Below are 20,362 nucleotides of genomic sequence, written 5' to 3' on the forward strand. Positions count from 1 at the left end.
CTATAATAGTGAGGAAAAGTCTAGGAAAGCAAAGTCAGTCAAAATATTACACTGAAGGAGCAGGACCTCTTCCATAGGTTAAAAAAATATGAATAAGGCAAAAATATGAAAAAACTAAGAATATGGTAGGATGGGCACTGCCCAGGGAAACCTACAGTGATTAGAGAGGTCACCTCACTCAAACTCGGTGTTCACAGATGAAGGCAAAATCTTACAAAACAATAGTAAGCATCTGCTCAAGATACCTGAGCGATTGGCTGAAACAATGAAATGAGAGTAGGCACACAAGGTGAAACAAGTCACAATCTGACCCTGTTATTGATCATGAGACAGAACGTCTATTGCAGACACGGACTTGCCTTGAGGGTTTGCAATACAGCAGATCAGGAAGATTGCTGAATAGGCTGATCGAAATATGTTGTGTTTAGGCATCCTGAAGGGCTGTTAAACAAACTATACCAGATACAATAATTGAATTAATTTAATAGTGTTTTTAGTTCAGTAAAGGGATCTGTGTTTTAAAAAAAAAAAAAAAAAAAAAAAAGGGAAGCTGTGCTATTGGGTAAGTCATCCAGGAAGTGCAGAGATGCCAAACTTCCTGTACACACTTTATGTAGACTTTTTGGTAGCTCACGACACTTTCTCCTGGGGCAGAAACAAAGAAGCCGGCAGAAAGTCAATTGCAGGCTGCAGCTACACAGAGTATTAGGCAGTTTTGATCCCTCATTTCTGTACACCGTTCCTGTTCATAATGAAGGGTTTAGCTTCACACTGGTCTGCACACAGTAAGATACTACAGATGATGTCTTTGAAACCAAACTGTGTGTCCTTGCTTGTGATTTTAGGTTTGCTAATCAGAGTATTATTTCCCTCTGTTTCCAGGAAAAGGTTGGTAGTACTAGTGAATGGAGCTGCCTGGAGTTTGACAATTCCATTCTTACAACTTTTATGGGTTTGAAATTTGGTTTTCATTTGGCATTGGAACAAAAGCAGAACCTTTCAAATATTTTTGTGAAACAAAATTGTATCAAAACATCCATTTTTTGGATCCAAAAGGTCATGGTTTTTAATTCAACTCAAATGGCCATAGAGCCTTGGACCTCAGAAAACATCCCCCCCAGACTTTGGTGAAATCAGGATAATTCTGTGAAATGTTTAGCTTCCAAAAGATTACATATTTCAACAGAAACATATTTTGTCAAAGTTCCAATCAGCTCTAGTAGTGAGTCCGAGTAAAATTTTCAAAAGCATCGAAGTGACCTCAGAAATTAAGTCCCATTTTCAAAACAAATTTAGACATTTTGGAGCCCAAGTCTCCTTGAATTTCAATGGGATATTGGGACCTAAGCATTCTTGATAATCTTACTAAGCACCTATCTGGATCTTTAGGGCCCTAAATACCTTTTAAAAATCTGGCCCTAAATGGCTTAAGATTCTTATTCCCATTTTCAAAAGTTCTTTTTATAAAATTGCTTCTCATTTCTTCTCTTCTCTTTTTAATTGCATAAAACCCAACAAAGAAATCTTTCTAATAAAATGCATGGAAATAGTTCACTGTGTATTAATTTTGCTTATATCACTTTGTTTATATAATCAGTTATTGTAGGGACAAATCCTGAAGCTGTCACTCAGTCAAAACTCTCACTGAAGTCATTAGGCATTTGCCTGTGTATGAAATTAGTAATGCCTTCATTATTTGGCCATTTGTGTGGTTAATTCTGAGGGTCATATGACACTGCAGTGGAGAAGTCCTGCCAAATATAATCACTGTTTGTTTCATCATTATGTACAAGTGGCCTTAAATTCGTCTCTTACCTCTGAAATATCTCCTTGCCATCTCATGTGTTGAGTTGTTTTGATGTGTTTGCTAAGTGATGAGTGTTTCTGTTCCTATCATCCATGTGTGCAGCACTACTGGGCAGGAATGCTTAGGGTCTTTATGTACATGTGCTCCACAGAATTCAGAGCTTGATATATTCTGCCCTAGCACCACTCATGGAATGCCCTCTATTTCTGCCTCTGCAGATATCGGTGGAATAATTTGTACTGTAGTTGAAGGCCTGTGGATAATTTTTCAAACCTTGGAGTGTTTATTCTTCTCCTTCCCAAGGGGGCACAAAATGTCAAAGAAGAAACTTGCCTCTCCCGGCCCCCAGATGTTACAATCATTTTGTGCAATGTTTTAAGGAATGATTTATGGTTGTGAGAGCAGCCTGCAGATATGTAAGTGACCTGTGCTACAGACACCATTTTTACCTCTCTGATTCTTCCCCATATGAGATGTCAAGATAAATGCATTCCTAATGTTGCTCCATTAAGTTGAATAGAACAACAACAGGGATGGATTTCACCCCAAGTATGTTTTTTTAAAAAAAACCCTACAATCAAACATATATAATAATCCAATAGAAAATCATAAATCGCTCTAAAAATGTCAAGGAACATAGGCTGCATTAGTTGGCAAAGAACATGTGCAAGAATTAAATTGAGATTGTGGGAACCTTAAGTAAGACATCTGATGGACTTGTGAATGCTGAACAGAGGGAGCTGCAGTAATACGTTGCCAGACATTCTAAAGTCAGCTTTGAATGTAGTTAGACAGATCCTCCAAAGGGTGTAAATTATCATAGGACCATTGAAGTAAAGGGAGCTGTGACAATTTGCACCAGCTGAGGTTCTTCCCCAGCATTTTTAGCAATCTTAGATCTATATCCTTCCATCATATGGATAAGATTGTAACAAATCTATTATGTTCAATGCAGAGGAAGATCAGCTAAACTTGCTTAGTGCTTCTAGGGCTCAATCCAGCACTTCGAAGGCTCAATCTTGCAATATATTTATTTTAGTTCATTACAATGACATTTACAAATTCCAGACCTTTTTCTCATCTATGTTAGATGATGGGTTTTGCCTTTCAATCTTTCTTTCAGTGCTTCATCAGGTGCATTATGTTGCCCAATATACTGTCATTTATGCTAATAAAATGCACAGTCATGAATCTGCCTTGAGGAGGTTTTAAATAAGCCCTTGCACATTTACGAATTCAGATGAATATATCATTCTTAACGTCCTGTTTAGTTAAATGTTAAATATTTGTCATTTAATGCAGTCATTTCAATTTCAAGAAGAAAAAATTTGTAGCTAAAATAATAGAAGTGTAAAGGCACTGTAGAACAGAGGTGACTTTCCCTTTTAAAAAAAATCTTTATTGGAAGTGGAATATACTTTTTACATTCTGTATAACAGCAGTTCCTCCTGGAATATTTAAGGCTAGAATTAAATGATCATTGCATAGAGCATGGAGCACAACTGTACCTCTGCTGAGGGAGTGGCATGCTGGGGATGTGGACTAGGTATACTGACCAAACAGCATTGACTAAAGAAATGTATTGAAAAGCAAGATATTATCGTACAGCTGTAAGCACAATCTCCCAGAAGCAGCCCTGCTTGGGTTCAGAAGGCACAAAGCTATGGATTGCCCAGAAAAACCTCAATAGTTTCTAATACTGCCAGCAGTGCAAGCAAAATTATGGATGAGAGGGGAGAGCCATTTGCACCCTCTCTCGCAGTGGCAGATTTAGTTAGTGAGGCCCTGTGCACAGGTTCATTTTTGGGAGCCCCCTCTCGGGAGCCAGCCAAGAAAAAGAACATCTCCCCACCTCCCCCGTTTTTCATTCTTTTTTTTTCTTCCTCCTCCTATATTATAAGTAATAGGAAGTAAATGAAAACAAAGTGAGGTACTTTGATTGGGGCAGGGGGTTGGGGTGCAGGACGGGGTGGGGCTCTGGGTGGAAGTTTGGGTGCGGGATGTAGGGTGGGGCAGGGGGTTTGGGGTATCAGAGGAGTCAAGGGGGCAGTGCTAACCTTGGGCAGTGCGGCTCCCAAAGCGACCAGCACACCCCTCTGGCAGTGGCTCCTAGGTGGAAGGAGGACCAGGCAGGTAAATGGGAGCTGCAGAGTAAGCACTCGGGGCATGGGCAACATGCGGAGACACCACCCCCCAGGGGCCGCAGGGACATGCCAGCCACTTCCGAGAGTGGCACAGCACGGAGTGAGAGTGGCAGCATGGGCAGGGAGCCGGCTTAGCCCTGCTGCGCTGCTGCTGGCATGTCTATGCACACCCCTTGGGATGGGGCAGCGCGCGGATTCACCTCCCCTTGCCAGGGGCACATGGAGATATGCCAGCAGCCGGCCGCTTTCGGGAGCCGTGTGGGGCCACCGGCCACGGAATGCAGGCAGCCTGATTGCCTGAGCTCTGCTGCACTGCCAGCCAGGACATGGGGGCAGGTTGTCAGATGAGATTTGTGCTACATTTCGGGGCCCCCCTGTCACTGGAGACCTCGCTGTTTGTTTCATGGTAAATCTGCCTTTGCTCTCTCGCCTAGGACCTTTGATACTGCAAGGTACTGAGAATCTCCTGAACAGTGCTGACTGCTTTCAGCTTCTGTTGACTTCCATATAAACTGAGGTGCTCCACACCTTCCAGGGCTAAACCCTTAGGACTGGAATGTCCATAATTTGGCCCACAATTAGTATGTTACAGAAAAAATGGGAGGAAGGAGATTATTTAAAGTCACTTTTATGTTTTAAGGCTAGGCATACATTTATTCACTATCTTGTATTATTGGCTGTGTACTGGCTGTAGGCCTTATCCAAAGCCAGTGGGAGACTTTCCATTGATTATAATGGACTTTGGATGAGGCCCTATGTGACTGCTAGAACTGGCTGGAAAAAAAAATTCTACAGAAAATTTTGACCTTTTTGTTGAGAAAGAGAAAACTGTATTTATTTATGTATTTAACCAAAACTTGCCAAACACTTAAATATTCTCAGATTTAAAACTGCAAAAACCTGGAAAGTTTCAAGGTGGTTTTTTTGTTGGTTGGTTGTTCCCCCACCCCACCCCCCACCGCCAACAAAAAATTTAAAAATTCCAAGAGAGCTGATATCTTCTGCAAAAATTATCGTGTGGTCAAACACAATTTTCTGTTGAAAGAGTTCAATTAAAAAATAATTAGCCCTAGTGACTGTCTATAATGTAATTATTCTGATGATTCTTATTTCAAGTTTTGAGGTATTAATTGAATACCTCAATCAATAGGTGTTTGAAGGGTAGATGAAAACTACTGAGTCTAATGGCTGTTTTGCAAGGAGGAAATAAGAACAGCTTGCTTGCAGTGGCAATTTTCTTCTGTTTTCATTCGTCTTTACCTTTTCAAATGACTTGTAATTTTTCAGTTTGGACCCCAATGGCCCAGTTGTGTGAGGATTCAGCTAATCTCCTCTGAGATGCCAAGTGCGTTCAGCATCCATGGGAGTGAATGAATGAATGGTGTTTTTGTTTGTTTGTTTTTTTAATGCAATGGTAGCCCTATAGGCCAGCTAAGAATAGGGTCTTACTTGATAGACATAGAAAATCCTTGCCCCAAATAGCTTAGTCTAAATAAACAAGCCAAATGAAGGGTGGGAGAGGAAACTAAGGCACAGAGCAATGAAGTGACTGGTCTAAAGTCACACAGCAGGTTAGCAGCAGAGTCACCACAAGAACTGCACTTTCTTGAGTCTCGGCCCAGTATCCTAACCACTAAACCATACTGTCTCCCTTCTAGAATTGATAAGTGGGAACTGAAAAGGACCTTGAAGAATTGATGCCCCAGTTTCCCAACAAGAGGATGCCAAGTATTCTATCTGAGAGTTATCATGTGATATGGAACTCCCCTAAATAGGGTAACTGGTTAATTATGTATTTCTAACTAAATACTCATGTAATTTTAAAAGTGTAGTTTTCCCTACTGGACATAAATTTGAATGATAGATTGCATTAGGCAATTACCATTTTGAAGAATAGATGTTGTCACCATTCAAAGTGGGTACTTAGGAAATATAATAGCAGTGTCACATTTGTCACAGCATCTAAGAGACAGGATGCTTAAATGCAGCGGAAAGGCTATTAATGCAGAAAGGTTTTAAAACTGCCATCAGATCTCTTATAGTCGATACGAGTACTTTACATAAAAATTGGCTGCACGGATGATAGGATAAGTTGTCTGAGCTCAAATCATTGAAGAACAATCAGATATGATAAATGATTACCAGGTGCTACCACTTTCAAAGCACAGGCACAAATCTATAATAATGGAGGTAAGACAAATCAGACAGAAACTTTAAATTTAAGAAACTTTAATACCCCTTGAAATATTATGTGATTCCTGGCAATTAGGCAATGTAAAAGAGAACCTCATCTTTAGGGATAATACTGGGTATGTTCTCAGCTGTGGGTCTCAACAGTATAGTCAGAATCTACCTACCTACAGTGGGCACAATCTACACAGAAAAGCAATACAATTCTCCTACTTTAGCTCTGCATTGTTGTTTGAATTCACTGCATTGTCTTTACTGAGGTTCACCAAATGTTATCAAACCATGTTAGAAGATTTTCACATATGCTGAGCACTTCCATTTCTCACTGACTTCACTTGGAATTATGGATATATCTAAAAACCAAGCCTAAATGGACCTTGAAGTCAACATGTCAGCATGTTGAGTGAGTTTTAGGTTTTATAACATAAAATTGTTATAAATACTGTATCCTCATTTGTGTCTTATGCTTAGCAGAATTCTTTAGAATCTCATACTTTAAACACAGGCTGAAAATGTATATAATTTGCGGGGGAAGGAGGAGAGAGAAAAGTAAACACCTGTTTTGGACCAATTATGAACTGCAGAGAATTATTAGTCCCAATTACAAAATAGCTACAGGATTCTCATTTAAGCAAAATCAACTATACTTGAAAACTAAACTTAGAATGTAAATGATGCAATCATTCTTTATTCATTCTGCTACAGCAGAGTCCTAGTCAAAGTTGAACAAGTGGTAGCATTTGCACTTTTTAAGTTTCGGAGTGTGCTTTAACAACTTACACTAGATTTCAAAAGATGTTAAGGAGAAACCTAACTTTTATGGGCATTATTTCTTATCCATATTTTGAAAACTGAACAACTAATTAAGATCATTCTTTTACCTCTGCTGCTCTTCAAAAAGAAAGGGGTATCTCTAAATTTTCTCTCGGAAAGGAAATATAAATCAATTTCTGCTGCTTAACACAAATACGAACTGCTCATTAAGGAATTTGTTTTACTACTATTTGCATGACAGGTGCCTACTTGTAACTGATAAGTCAGTTCTTATATCCTACATCAGATATTATGTACTACCCATATATTAGAAGAATCAATGATCCAAGGATAATTTCCTAGGCAAAATAACTGAGGGCAAGACCTTAAGATCTGAAATGCAGCTACAGTTCTCTTGGGAAAAGCAAAAGACTCTCCGCATTAAACCTTGATTTGCAGGTCTCAGCCTGTTTTCAGCCTAGAACTACTGTACCATGCTCATGCTGGGTTGATTGCTATTATCCTTACCAATGGCAACTCATTATAGCAACTGGATATTAATTTGTTAAACTTCATTTTTATGTCTTTTTTTTTGTTTGTTTTTAGTCCAAAAGTATCACCCTCCACACACACACAAACACAATCCTGTGGACAGTTGATTGCTAGTACAATGAATTCAAAAGCAAGTAACTAATCCAGGGTTAAAAGAAAAGGAGTACTTGTGGCACCTTAGAGACTAACAAATTTATTAGAGCATAAGCTTTCGTGAGCTACAGCTCACTTCATCGAATGCATCCGATGAAGTGAGCTGTAGCTCACGAAAGCTTATGCTCTAATAAATTTGTTAGTCTCTAAGGTGCCACAAGTACTCCTTTTCTTTTGCGAATACAGACTAACACGGCGGCTACTCTTAATCCAGGGTTAGTGATACTCATTTATCAATTGCAAAGTTTTAGCTTTGAGTTCAACGGCTTTATCTATACGGCATTTCTGCACACCGTTAGGAAAAACTAAGTAGGCCATTGTTAATCCTGTGAACAGCTGGGGAAAGTATTTGAAGTGAACAACTTGTTCAGCAAAGTTAGGCCTTTTTTCTATTTGCAAATTGGTTGAACAGATTGTGAGATCTATTTATTTGCTAACTATTAACATTTGTTCGCCAAATATTTTGGTGAACAAATTTCAGCCTATTGAACAATCATAAATTGTTTGCTGCTACTGTAACTATTCTTTTAAATACTCTTGATTCAGTATTCAAGCTCTCTGATTGGTCACTGTGAAAGAGTGTACTACTACCTCTTCAAAGGACAGGCTGGATGCTGCAGATAATCAAGAAGGCCTTGGCCCTGCCTGGAGTTGAGCTATTTAAACAAGAACAGAAAACTGAACATAGAGATCCAGTATGGATACGGTAAAAGGGGATACAGTAAATGAGGTGCTAGAAAATCATTATATAGCTTCTGGAGCTATCCTTTAAAGAGTATACAATAGACAAAGGGTACATCTGTACTGCAGCTGGAAGCGTGCTTCCCAGCTTGGGTAGATAGACACCAAATGCCTGCTCTGTTTAAGCTAGCATGCTAAAAATAGCAGAATAGTCAGAGGTAGAATGGGTGGCAGTTCAGGCTAGCCACCTGATGAGAAACCCACCTGGATCCCCTGGGTATGTGCTGGGGTAGGTAGCCCAAACAGCCACCTGTGCTACGTTGTGATTTTTAGCACACTAGCTCGAACAAAGTTTGTGTGTCTGTCTACCCAGATTGGGAAGCTTGCTTCCAGCTGCAATGTAGAAATACCCAAAGAAAGAAGGATGGTTGATTTTTGCCCAATGGAACTACTGCAAAACTGTGTCTTTAAATGGGCTACACATAACTCTCTATATTGTAAGTAAAATTAGTTAAAACCTACTACTTTTAACATATCAAGAATAAAAATAACCTATCGAATAGGATAAATCACTTACTGTCATCCATAAATGTGTTAGTGAACCCTACAGTGATTACTGTGTATATGCAAAAGGTTTTGCAACGTGTTGCTTGTGTTTCTCATCAAAACTCAGTATTCTATGAACATCAGTTACTTCCATTTAGTATCCGAGTGTATTCAATTTTTTGCTTTGAACCTGTAAAGTCCTATAGGGTTTGAGTCCTGCTTGTTACACTGCCTTACATTCTTGCTCTACTCCAGAAGCTGAGCTCATCTGGGGTATTCTTGCACACTGTCCCTATATTAGTACCTCTAGAGATGGAGATAGGGAGTTAAGAGTGGAGGTCCTTTGACTCAGATTTTCTTCCATAACTGGTCTGACAGACCCTGAGTTCCTGACCTTAAGGACGTGTTACAAGATCTATTTATTCACTCAAGCCTTAGCCTCAATTGGTGTTTGGGATGAGTTGAATTTCTGTGATGGTTTGGCAAGTTTTTTGAGTTTGAGATTGGGTTATTCTAGGTAAAATTAAAGTATGCATATTTATACTTTACATGCACAGAGAGGTGCAGAATTTGACTCTAACAAAATTTCATATCTTGAAAATCTGTAAATGATTTGAATTCTGCTGTTAATTACTTTACATTTCAATGGGAAAGAGTGAGAAAATAATAGAAAGTCATAACATTGTTTCAGAGTTTGAAAACATAGCCTTACATATAAGCCAATATAAATGTCCACAAGTGATGGAGTATTATTATTACACAATAATTCATGTAACCAAAGTGAAAACCCTGCTGTCCACTTAGTGGGGTTAAAGGTGTGAAGTGGGAATATAAAGCCGGCTAAGCAATATAACTCTTGGCATAATTGCATTTGCTATTGTGGATCCCATTCTTAAGAGCAAAAGGGACATAATGAGTGTGTAGTAGGTTTTACTTTAAATCAATCTTTCTAATCCATGTCTTAGAAAATATAAAAAGGAAACCTAAAATTCCACCGTTCAATATGTTTAACCATTTATGAGTTACTTTATTAATATGTTATTAACTAACACTTAAGAGAACAGGAAAAATGCTCTTCACCAATTTAGAGGAAGCAAATGATCATTAGCTTAATGATTTAACATATAAGTATTATGAAATGTGTCTGTTGCTATTGTTTACACACATTTTTCTAACAGAGACCATAGAGAACTAGCACACATTCAAATTCCTGCAAGTAGGTTACTGCTATCGGTGGGGCTGTATGCTTTTTTCCCAAAAACTTTATTTTCCATTTTTATTCTTACTTATTATACACATTTTTGTTTGAAATCAGAATGCACCATCTTGATTGACTTTGCCTCCTTTTTGAAAGTGCATATCCTCGTGATGCACATATTAAAAGTAGTTGAAGCACATACAGTACTCAAACTTAAGTTTTGAATGATTTCTGTCAGTTTGAAAGATATATCCTATTCTTGAAATGAGGCATATTGCTGTTATAGCTCTTAGAAAAGAAACAACTTGACAAGCCTGAACACTGTACTCAAAAGGAAACAGGGTTCAAATTGGGGTGGTACATCTTAATAAGACACGCTGTACTGCTCCTAAGGTGCTATCCTGTGCTCCAGATTCTAACTTTCATTTTTTTAAGTATTTCTCACTATTGTGGTTGCGAAGAAAATTCTGAAAATGTGAAGCAAGTGTAACTGATGTAGTGATGTTAGCCTGAGTTTGCAGAGAGCCTGAAATAGTAACTCAGAAAGGAATGAACAGTGCCATTCATCTAAGAGGTGAAAACTCAGATGCCCAATGATGATCCGTTTGTCAGTTTTACTAACTACTCTCTGCTGATCAAAGCATATAAGAAAGAAGGAGGATCATATATGAACATCTATCTACTGCGTCTCTCATAAACCAATTTCTTATAACTGACCCAATCATGCGAGTAATCAGCTTTGATTTGCTATGGCACTCATGGGCCCTTCTGAACTAGCAAACAGGCCAGGATCAATTTCCCTTCACAACTAGGGCCAACAAGAGGATCCCACATGTAGTTGTGGCCAAAGACAGACAGTGTCACACAATTACCCTCTGACCAGATTTGATGGTGGTCTGAAGGCTCTGTACTTCACTGTTGAGGCTGTTGCAAATTGGCTTGGCAAGTGCTGCACTTGATAAGAAGAAGAATGTGGATCTCATTTTGTTGCTTCAAGTGCATGGAGGTTGGACAAGTATCAATTAGAGCTGGAAGGGAATTTTTAATGTGAAATGCTGATTTGTCAAACCCAAAAGGTGGTTTGTTTGTTTTTTTTGAATGAACTTCTGATGAACCACAGGCAGGGTTCCAACAGAAACCTTCCTGCCAGGTAAGATTCTGCCCAGTTTCCTGTCAGCTCCTCTGGTGAGCTGCTGTGGACTCTAGGCTTCTAAGGTCCATAGTACCAAGGCAGTTCCCTCTCTCCCCCTCCCAACTAAGGATCCCAGGACTTTCAGATTCCCAGGCACCCTAGCTCCCTGGGCTGCCAGATACCTGTAGCCTGGTGAGGCAGATACCTTGAAAGTCAGGCAGCACAGTGAGCCAGCTGGCCTGGGAGTCCGGAAGCCCTGGGGCAGTCCACATGCCCCAGAGCTGTAGATGCTGGAAGACCCATCCTGCCTGAATTGACATGATTCTTGTCATTTTCATGGCTGCCAACTACTAAATAGCAATGGTGATACAGTTTCACTGCTGCTAGTCAGTGGTGAGGAGCTGTGAAACTGACAAAAATCTTGTCAATTTCAGGCTGCCAGGTCCTGGGGAGCATATTTTGTTTCAGAAACACCATGTGTCAGTGTTTCTGAAATGAAAACTTTCCAGAGTTTCTGGTTTGCAGGTGCCTGTTTTTAAAAATAGTAGGGTTCACAGACAAGTGGCAGCTCTCTTGGGACTGGAAGACAAATGACACAGTGGGGATGCATGTCTCCCACCAACATTAACTCTGTCCTAAGCCTGCATCTCTCATGCTAACCCAAAGACTTTCAGATGCTGTACTCCTAGTGACTAATACTTTTTTTTCTGTTCTGAAAAGGCTGCCTGGTGTCATTCCAGATACTTAATCAGAGCATTGAGTCCTGAAGTGAGGAGGAGGGGAAAGTCTAACCTGGCTGAACTCACTGCAGTGAGCCACTGCAAGAGATAGGGATTGCTGGAACCTGAAGGCCCAGTTTTGGAGTTGTGGAGGCCATGGGCCTGCCTCTGTGAAACCGTGAGGATTCTTAAAGTCCAGCACACTAGAGGGATACTCACAAGACACTGGTTAACGGCTGGGGCATAGACCAGACCCTGTGAATCTGTGACACAAACATTTTTGATGTAACTGAGTTATCTCAATGAAAAATGTGAATGATTGATTTTTAAATTACCTAATTAAACTTTTTTATATATTAGAAGGGCTTACATTTTATTTTGCCTGCCACTTCTCCCATGTGTGTAAGACTGCCTACCAATTCCTCCAAAACATTTCTAAAGCATCTTTAGAGGTCTTACTCTTGCCTCCATCTCTTTTTTTTTTTTCTCCAATTACTCTACATTCTCTCTAAGGCTACAGTCTGATTTTTGTTTTGTTTTGTCAAATATATAGTTGCAGCACTGTTAATCCCAATTAATTCAAAAATCGTGAATCGTGCACCCAGAATCATAAGATTGGCTTAATCATGAGATTTTAATTTGTTTTTTGGTTTTTGAGCATGGAGTGTTCATGTTGTCAAACTCTTCTCAAATATGGGCTAAATGACAGTTGAGATCCTCCGTAATCACATAACTCTAGGAGCTAGGGCTTTAACACCAAATATGAGACTTGTGATAAAGTCGTAAGAGTTAGCAACACTGTAGTTGCTCACCTTCTTCTTCATACATGTAAATATAAATATATCATTTACATCCTCAGAAATCTTCAGTAGCTTTCTTCTCATTTCAGAATTTAGTACAAAATTATTATCCTTCTAAATAGTCTAGGTTCTCTGTGTATTTACTGTCCCTTTCTCTGTGTCCTCATCTTTGTTAAACATATAAACCTTGACTCTAATGGCACTCTGTCCAAGCCCAGGGGCACTGATTAAAGTAACTTGTAGAATTGTGGCCTAAATCATTAATTATGATTTCTGAATTTTATGTCCCAATTTCTGAAACTCAGGGTAATATTATTCTTTAGGATATATATTGAGAGTATAATAACTAAAGGCATTAATTTAAAGTTTTAAAACCTAAATGGTACATTTATTGAGTCACTAATTTAGAGCTTGATTCATCTAACTTTACTTGTCAAAATACAGCTCCTGCATCTAATATTGAATATCTTTGCTTCTGAGATCATAGCTACCACATCTTTAATGATTTTCATAAGAGAATGTTAATGTTTTATGGCTTTATTTAAATCACATGGATCAATGCATATCTATACTTTATTTGGCTTTTCAATTATAACCCTAGAGTAAAGTATTCTCTAAGCTGTTCTACCTTTTAAATATATCCCCAGCTTTCCATATTATCAAATTCATTTTTTACTTTATCTGTTAAGGAAAATTGAATTTTTCTTGGTGTCTGCCTCACTGGAGTTACAGATTTGCCTAACTTATTGTAGTATTCTCTTTTTCAGACATCCTAAGCTTTGGAAAACATCTGAAAAATCTCACATTATATCTGTTTTTTGTGCTGTCTGGTGGTATTTGCAGCAAACATCTTTTTTTTTAACTAACTTCATGTCTAGGCAGTTTTTTAATCTTAAAACAAGTGCTACATCAGCATTCACTATATGGAAAGCTATCAAGTGATACTGAATTTTAAAATAAGATTATATAGTTTCTTGCCATTTTACTGCTATTTTCTGTCTTGAATATGAAGCAAGTTCTGCTTTGCATCTCTGTCCTCTCTTCTTATCTGAAGTCGTATATATTCTTGGAATGACATTTCATTTTATGCCATTATCCATGTTAAAGGATACAATTTTGCTACTGATGTTTAGCTGTATTTACCAATCTGCAGTCATTGGACCTGATCCTTGCAGCTTGTGTAATCATTTACCCCATGTGTATGTACACACTACCAAAGCGGAATAGTAGCATCTTGCATCTACTTTGCACAGGGGGTAAATGGAAAAAACAAGATGAAGGTCAGTAAAAAAATCAGGCCTATTGAGCCTACAGGTATCTTTGCAAAGAATTTTTAAAGCTTTTTACAAATTCAATTGGGCATCATTTTACAATTTCTTCACATGTTAAAGGTTATCTTTGCAATCATAGGAACTAGAAACTTGATTTAAAAAAAATAAAGTTGAGATTCTGAAGCACGATTCTGCAATGATGGGTGAATTCTGCAACAAATTTCAGAACTGTAGATTACGCTGGTTTCCCAATGAGATGTGTTCACTCTGAACTGAGACACTTAGGACACAGATTCTGCAAATGACTATGTCTCAGGCTGAAGCTAAATCACTTCTCCACAGTGGTCTGTGCCCCTCTTGGTTAGTCTGTATTCCACAAAGGAGTGGGTTTTTTTGTTTGTTTTTAAAATGGAGTCGCATAATTCCCTAAATCATGTTTCAGCTTTAGTCTTTATTTTAGTCACATATTCATCAACTGGCTCATACTGCAAGGATAAAATAAATGTCTCATAAGTACCATTTTTATGGGGTTACAGTACGTAACAAATATATCTATAATCCCTGACAAATAGTCATTGTTTTCTTTCTTCTCCCATGTCAAAATCACAAGTACCTGTAACATTGTGTTGGGCAATGTGAAAAAGTCTGTTTCTGCTGTATCAATGGGATTTAGAAAAATGTCAAACTATTGTTTAAACAGGTGCAATTTTTCTATTAACTTGCTTTGCAAATCCAGTACATTTGAAAGCAGTAACTGGTTCATTATTTGTTTTGAGATAATTTAAGATTTGGTGTAAAGAGCTGCACATTAGAAGCCATTTGCAGTACACAACACATTTTTTTTATTGTTGTGACCTAAAGGACAGAGCACTGGACATGAACTCAGGTTGTATTCCTAGCCCTGCCTGCTCAGTGACTTTAAGCAAGTTACTTAGCCTCTCTGTGCTTCAGTTTCTCCATCTGTAAAACAGGGATAAATGATACATGCCATTGCAAATCGCTTTGAGATCTACTGATGAAAAGTGCTATCTAAGAGCTAGACGATATTATAAAATTCAGGAACTATATTACATATTTTAGAGTGCCATCCTCTGGTGCTTATCTATATATAGATATAAGACATAGAACTCTATCATAACACTAACTCCAGATACAGTATAATGAGCATGCAGGAGACAAGTTGATTAGAAAGAAAGACTTACTAAGTGAACCAGTAACCAGCTCAGACTGACGTTGCTTATGCTTCTGGAAAACATCTAGTTTATACTGGACATGCTCAGTGGCTTAACACAGAATGATTTTGATATTACAACATTAGTATTACTTCTCCTTGGCATAACCACTCCCATCTTTACAATGATAAAAATAACTAGGCATGTTTAGTTTTGAGAAAAGAAGACTGAAGTTGGACCCCATAATGGTCTTCAGATGTTAAGGGGTTTTATAAAAGAATGATGATCAATTATTCTCCATATCTGCTGGAGGTAGGACAAGAAATAATGGATTTAACCTGCAGCAAGAGAGATGTAGGTTAAATATTAGGGAAAAATTTCTAACTATAAAGTATTTAAGCACTGGAATAGGCTTCCAACAGAGGTTGCAGATTCCCCATCATTAGAGGTTTTTAAGAACAGGCTGGACAAACACCTGTCCTGGATGGTCTAGATATACTAGTCATTCCTCAGCATGGAAGGCTGGTCTTGATGTCTTCTCAAGGTCCCTACCACCTCTAAATTTCTATTGTGCCTATCCTTAAGAAGCATTCTGTAATTTGTTTAAAGAAATTATAAATGCTGCTATACAAAATAATTTATCTAGTAATATACTTCTGCCTCCATTTATTCACAAAAGCAATTGATCTGAACTCAAATACATACCATACATACAAATATCTTTCTAAAAAAATTTCTGAAATAACATTAAAACAAAGAAATTCAGACCAGACATTAATTACACAGTAACTGCAGCCACGTAACTATATTTTAATAATTTTTATAAAGAATTAAAAGGTCCAAGAACAAGCTCACCTTTTAGGTTGCTTTAGCCAGTTACCCTATCTCTAAAATATAACTGAGTTATTTACTGTGCAAAACTGCCACTACAAAACTGATAATGGTGCAAAACCTGTCCTCTTCTCTCTGGCCAAAAATTCAGAACTCAGCCTATGTTTGTGAAGCCACAATGACTTGTTTGCGTGTGAAAACCCTGAGAAAATACATTTTCAATGTGCAACTATATGACGTTCACCAGTTTGCTCAAACCCTGACCTCTATTGCATAGATAGAAAAGAATCAATTATTTGGCCCCAATCTAGTATTCTTTACTGTTTAGGGTAAACCAGGAGAAGCACTTTGTGTTTAAATTTAAACAGGAAACTTTGCCAGGAAGTAAAGTGAGAAAAGTAAAACAGTACATTTTTGAAGAGGAAAAATCTCTGTTTGATATCTTTCCTCACAGCTAAACCAACTCAGTGCTTTATTGATTACTGAAGAGCATTTGTGTGTCAGCAGGGGATGGGGGTGGGGAGCTGGTTCAGTCAGCCGGGCTGTTGAATTCCCTGAGACGTAGGCAATGCAGGCAGTTAATGCACCTTCGTTATGGATGTCCCCAACACTCAGAAGATTTTTTTTTTTTTTTTTAAAAAAAGCCCCCTGAATTGGATTGCATTTATTGGAGGGCAGTAGAGATACAGGGGCCTAAGAAAGACAAGGAAGGGGAAGAAAGTTGGGAACGGGGGGGAGGGCACAGAAAATAAAAAACTGCAAGGGGAGAGGCAGAGTAAATGGAGAGGCCAAAACCAAGAAAGAGTGGCAGACAGGAAGGAGAGGTGGAAGGACAAGGAAGAGAGTGGGATGAAGGAAGGACAATCACTGAGAGGAGGCCCCTGATGTACAGAAAAAGCAAGAGCTAAGGAAGAGAAAGAGGGGAAACTGGGCACAGCCTGGCATTGTGGAGCACCCTGAAGAGTGAATAGGTTGCAATAGAAGTGGGGGGGGGGGCGGTTGTGGAGGCACTACCTGGGAGCCTGCAACTCAGGTGTATTGGCGGGGTCTGTGTGTAGGAGGCAAAACACAGGTGTGGGATCTCCATGGGTGGAGGAGACATTTGGTAGGAGAAGCTGCAAGGGGGGGGGGTGAGATGGGGGCTGTTTGGGGACAAGGGAGAGGGTGTAAAAGTGATGCGTGGCTGGTGGAGAAGCTGGTGGGGGACTGGGCTGTAAGGTCTTCAGGGAATACCGGGATGAGGGGGAGAAGGCTATCCTGAGCCACCCAGTGAAGGGAGGAGGATGGAAGCCGGCATAGGCGCTGGGGTGGGGCGCTGGGTCGGAGGAGGCACAGGCTGGAGGCTGGGGTGACCCTGGGAGAGGGGGACACTGAGCATGGCGTTGGGTGGAAGAAGGAGAGGAGGGGCGGTAGGCGGCTCTGGGGTTCACTCCAGGGTGGAGGCTGCGGCCGGAACCCGGGTGAGGTGCGGGGGCCGCTCAGCGGCAGGGAGGTCGCTACTAGCCGCGCGTGGGGCGCGGAGGCAATGGCCGCGGAGGGGCGTTCGGTGCGGGGAGTGGCGGGAGGTGGAGTCACCCGGGGCTGGGAGGGAGCCGGCCCGGGAGCTGAGCCTGCACCGCCTCCCCATCGTCGCTGTCAGAGCCCTGCGGAGCCCGGAGCAGGTGGTTTCCTGAGCGAGCCGCAGCCCCAAGTAAGTCTGTCCGCCTCGCTAGCAGACTGCCATGCCGGGGACAGCGCTGCCTGCTCGGCTGCAGGGCTCCCCGGGCGCCCTGACCTAGGAGCACTTCCCAGCTGCAGCCCAGACGCGGCATCCCCTGGAGCCCCCGGGGTGGGTGGAGGCGAGCATCGCTCGCACGCGGAGCTGCTGCCCCTCAGGATTTGGGGGAGAGGGAAGGCAAGGGAGTGAGTTGGCCCGTGTCTTATTTTGGTGCCTGTTGTTTTTTTTAATCTTTATTTCCAAAGAGTAGCTATATGCAGAATGTCTGGAGGTCACACACACACACACACACACACACACACACACACACACACACACAGTCCTTCTGGGGTTACATAGGTGCTGGATCATAATGTCAGTGAGTAGAAAGATTTGCTTCATTTGCAAAAAAAAAAAAAAAAAAAGGGGGGGGGGGGAATCGGGTACGTGGAAAAAGCCCTCGGTGTGTGTGAGAGAAAGAGTGCGTGGCTTTAGTTTTGGTGGGGGGTCCTTTCTTTCTCCGGGTTTGGTCGGTTTCGTTGCATTTCTCTGGGTGGGTCTCTTTTCTCTTGGCTCATTGTTTTGCAGTGTTGTTTCCATCCGTGCCAGTGGCCGAGAGACAGGGACGCTGCTGATGGTCTCTAAGCGAGAGGAGATGGCAGGGTTCTGTATTTTACTGACAAGGATTGGTCTGAGGGTAAAAACTGACTTCCTCATAACAATCTCAGGATAGATGAGGGATTATGATCATAGTTGTCTGCTTTATTCAGACAGCTGCTGGCTCTGAGCGTAAAACTTAGAGCCTGTTCCCACCGTACAAAGGAAGCACACGCTTGCCGATGAATGAAAGCCTCTCTGTACAACCAGTGAAAGCATTTTAGGGGGAGGCAGTTTAATAATGGATTTTTTAAAAAATTTTAAAATATTGCTATACGAGATTCAGTGTATATAGTCTCAGCACAAATATGTACAATACAGTCAATGTGCTTTTCTTTCTATGCATTGTGAATGTGTTTGCACCTATATACCTTCGTTGGTTTCTCTCGTGGTTTAATTCGTTCAGGATCTTTCCACTTTCCAATTATTCTCTCAGCTGGAGTGCTCAGCAGTTCCTACTTGATGGGCTGAGAAATTCAAATTTTTTTAATGATGTTATCCACTTAGGTTTACTCTCTCCACGGTGTCCACACGAACTACTCCTAATACTAATGCATGTGCACCCAGAGCAGAATAGATCAATACAATATTGATGCACATATATCACATATATATTCCTTTCAAATAATGTGTAACTGTATACACACATACAGTTTTCCCTTCCTGTTTATAATTCCAATTCCTGATCACTTTGTTTACTTCCCCCACAGAGGGGGTTTGATTTATCTAAACAAGATGGTAGTGATAAAAAATTGATAACAACTGGTACAACTCTCAACACTAAATTGTTCATGTGCATCAAGTGATGCTGGGTGTAAATCCCAATGGACTCTAACATATCTAATGCCCTGAATGTATTTTGGTTTGACAGTTCTTGACGGACTTGCTAAGTGCTCCAGTCTGCTGAAGCTGAGTTTCTAGCCCCCAGGAGAAACACGTTAGTTATATGAAAACCTCTAACTCAGAGCTTGATTTCAAAGGGAAAATCCATGACATAGAACTGGTGTTATGATTAAGGAAAGTGATGACAGATAAAACAGACATCTAGCTCCTGTAAAATATTTATATTTCATTGTATAAGTCACTTCTGAATTTCCTCTTTCTTCAAATAAATTACACATCAATGTACCCATTTATTATTTCTCCTCTTAGTAGCAATCTGTTTTCATTTTTCAGTTTTATTGTCCTTTTCACATTGATTTTTATTGATTAAATGTTTTTGTTTGCCTGTCATCATAGCTGTCTGTCCCTAGTTCAACCTTTAACAGTATTTCTAACTACTGTTCAGTTTGTCTCCATCTTTCTATCCTATCTGCATTGTCCTCTTCAGTTTAGAGCACTGAATGTATATTATTGTATTATTATTGCACACAGCATTGATCTTTCTATTGTACATTTGTTGTTGTTCTTTTAGAATAACATGGACCATTTAAAGCAGATTTTGATTGAGATAAAGAGAAATATAAATTTGACTATCCTTAATGGCCCTTTTTAGATCCTTGCATTCTCTGTTCCCCAGATTCCAAATTATAATGCAATGTGAACAGTAAGTCAGTATGTCTATCTTTTTTAATGAATTTATTCATTAATAGTCTTGATCATCTTTTTGTCAACAAAATGTGTGTCTAGCAATCAGCAGATTCATGTTTTGCAAAATTCATATTTGATTAAATGCGGCATTAAAATATGTACAACTTGCATGAAAGATTTAAAAATCATGTAGAAGTTTAGAAGTAAATAAGAAAAGGTTTAATAGATTGTTAGAAAACCAGGGTTTTCTTTCTTTTGTAAAAGAACCTTTACCAATGTTTATTGAATTTGCTTGTCTGCATGAAGAAAAGAACTGTTGTTGTTATGTAGCAGCTGTAAGAAGATTGACAGCTACAAACTGAAAATCTATGAAGGGTCTGTCCATGACAATTTTGAGTTTATTTAGATCTTATCATTTGCAAAATTATGTAAACAAAGATACATTTGTGGGGAAGATATAATATATAGATAGTATACTATAAAGATTCTGAAGCTTATTGGGATAATTGTCAGAGCGTGGTCTTGTCTGG

General features: G+C 39.6%; 1 protein-coding gene and 1 long non-coding RNA gene across 2 annotated transcripts in view; both read left to right on the plus strand.

Annotated features, from left to right (window-relative positions):
* Positions 1-12,204, plus strand: part of LOC119862773 — a 33,639-nt gene extending 21,435 nt beyond the window's left edge. Inside the window, exons 2-3 of the long non-coding RNA XR_005295365.2 lie at positions 5,610-5,727; positions 11,877-12,204. This is a non-coding gene — a long non-coding RNA (uncharacterized LOC119862773). The remainder of the gene's footprint in view (positions 1-5,609; positions 5,728-11,876) is intronic.
* Positions 12,205-17,498: 5,294 nt separating this feature from the next.
* SEMA6D (semaphorin 6D) overlaps positions 17,499-20,362 on the plus strand; it is a 281,294-nt gene continuing 278,430 nt past the window's right edge. Inside the window, 1 exon segment of the mRNA XM_038420048.2 lies at positions 17,499-17,639. The gene's annotated coding sequence lies outside the window, so the exon portion shown is untranslated.

The sequence above is a fragment of the Dermochelys coriacea genome, chromosome 10, assembly GCF_009764565.3.
Source record: "Dermochelys coriacea isolate rDerCor1 chromosome 10, rDerCor1.pri.v4, whole genome shotgun sequence".
NCBI classification, from domain to species: domain Eukaryota; kingdom Metazoa; phylum Chordata; order Testudines; family Dermochelyidae; genus Dermochelys; species Dermochelys coriacea.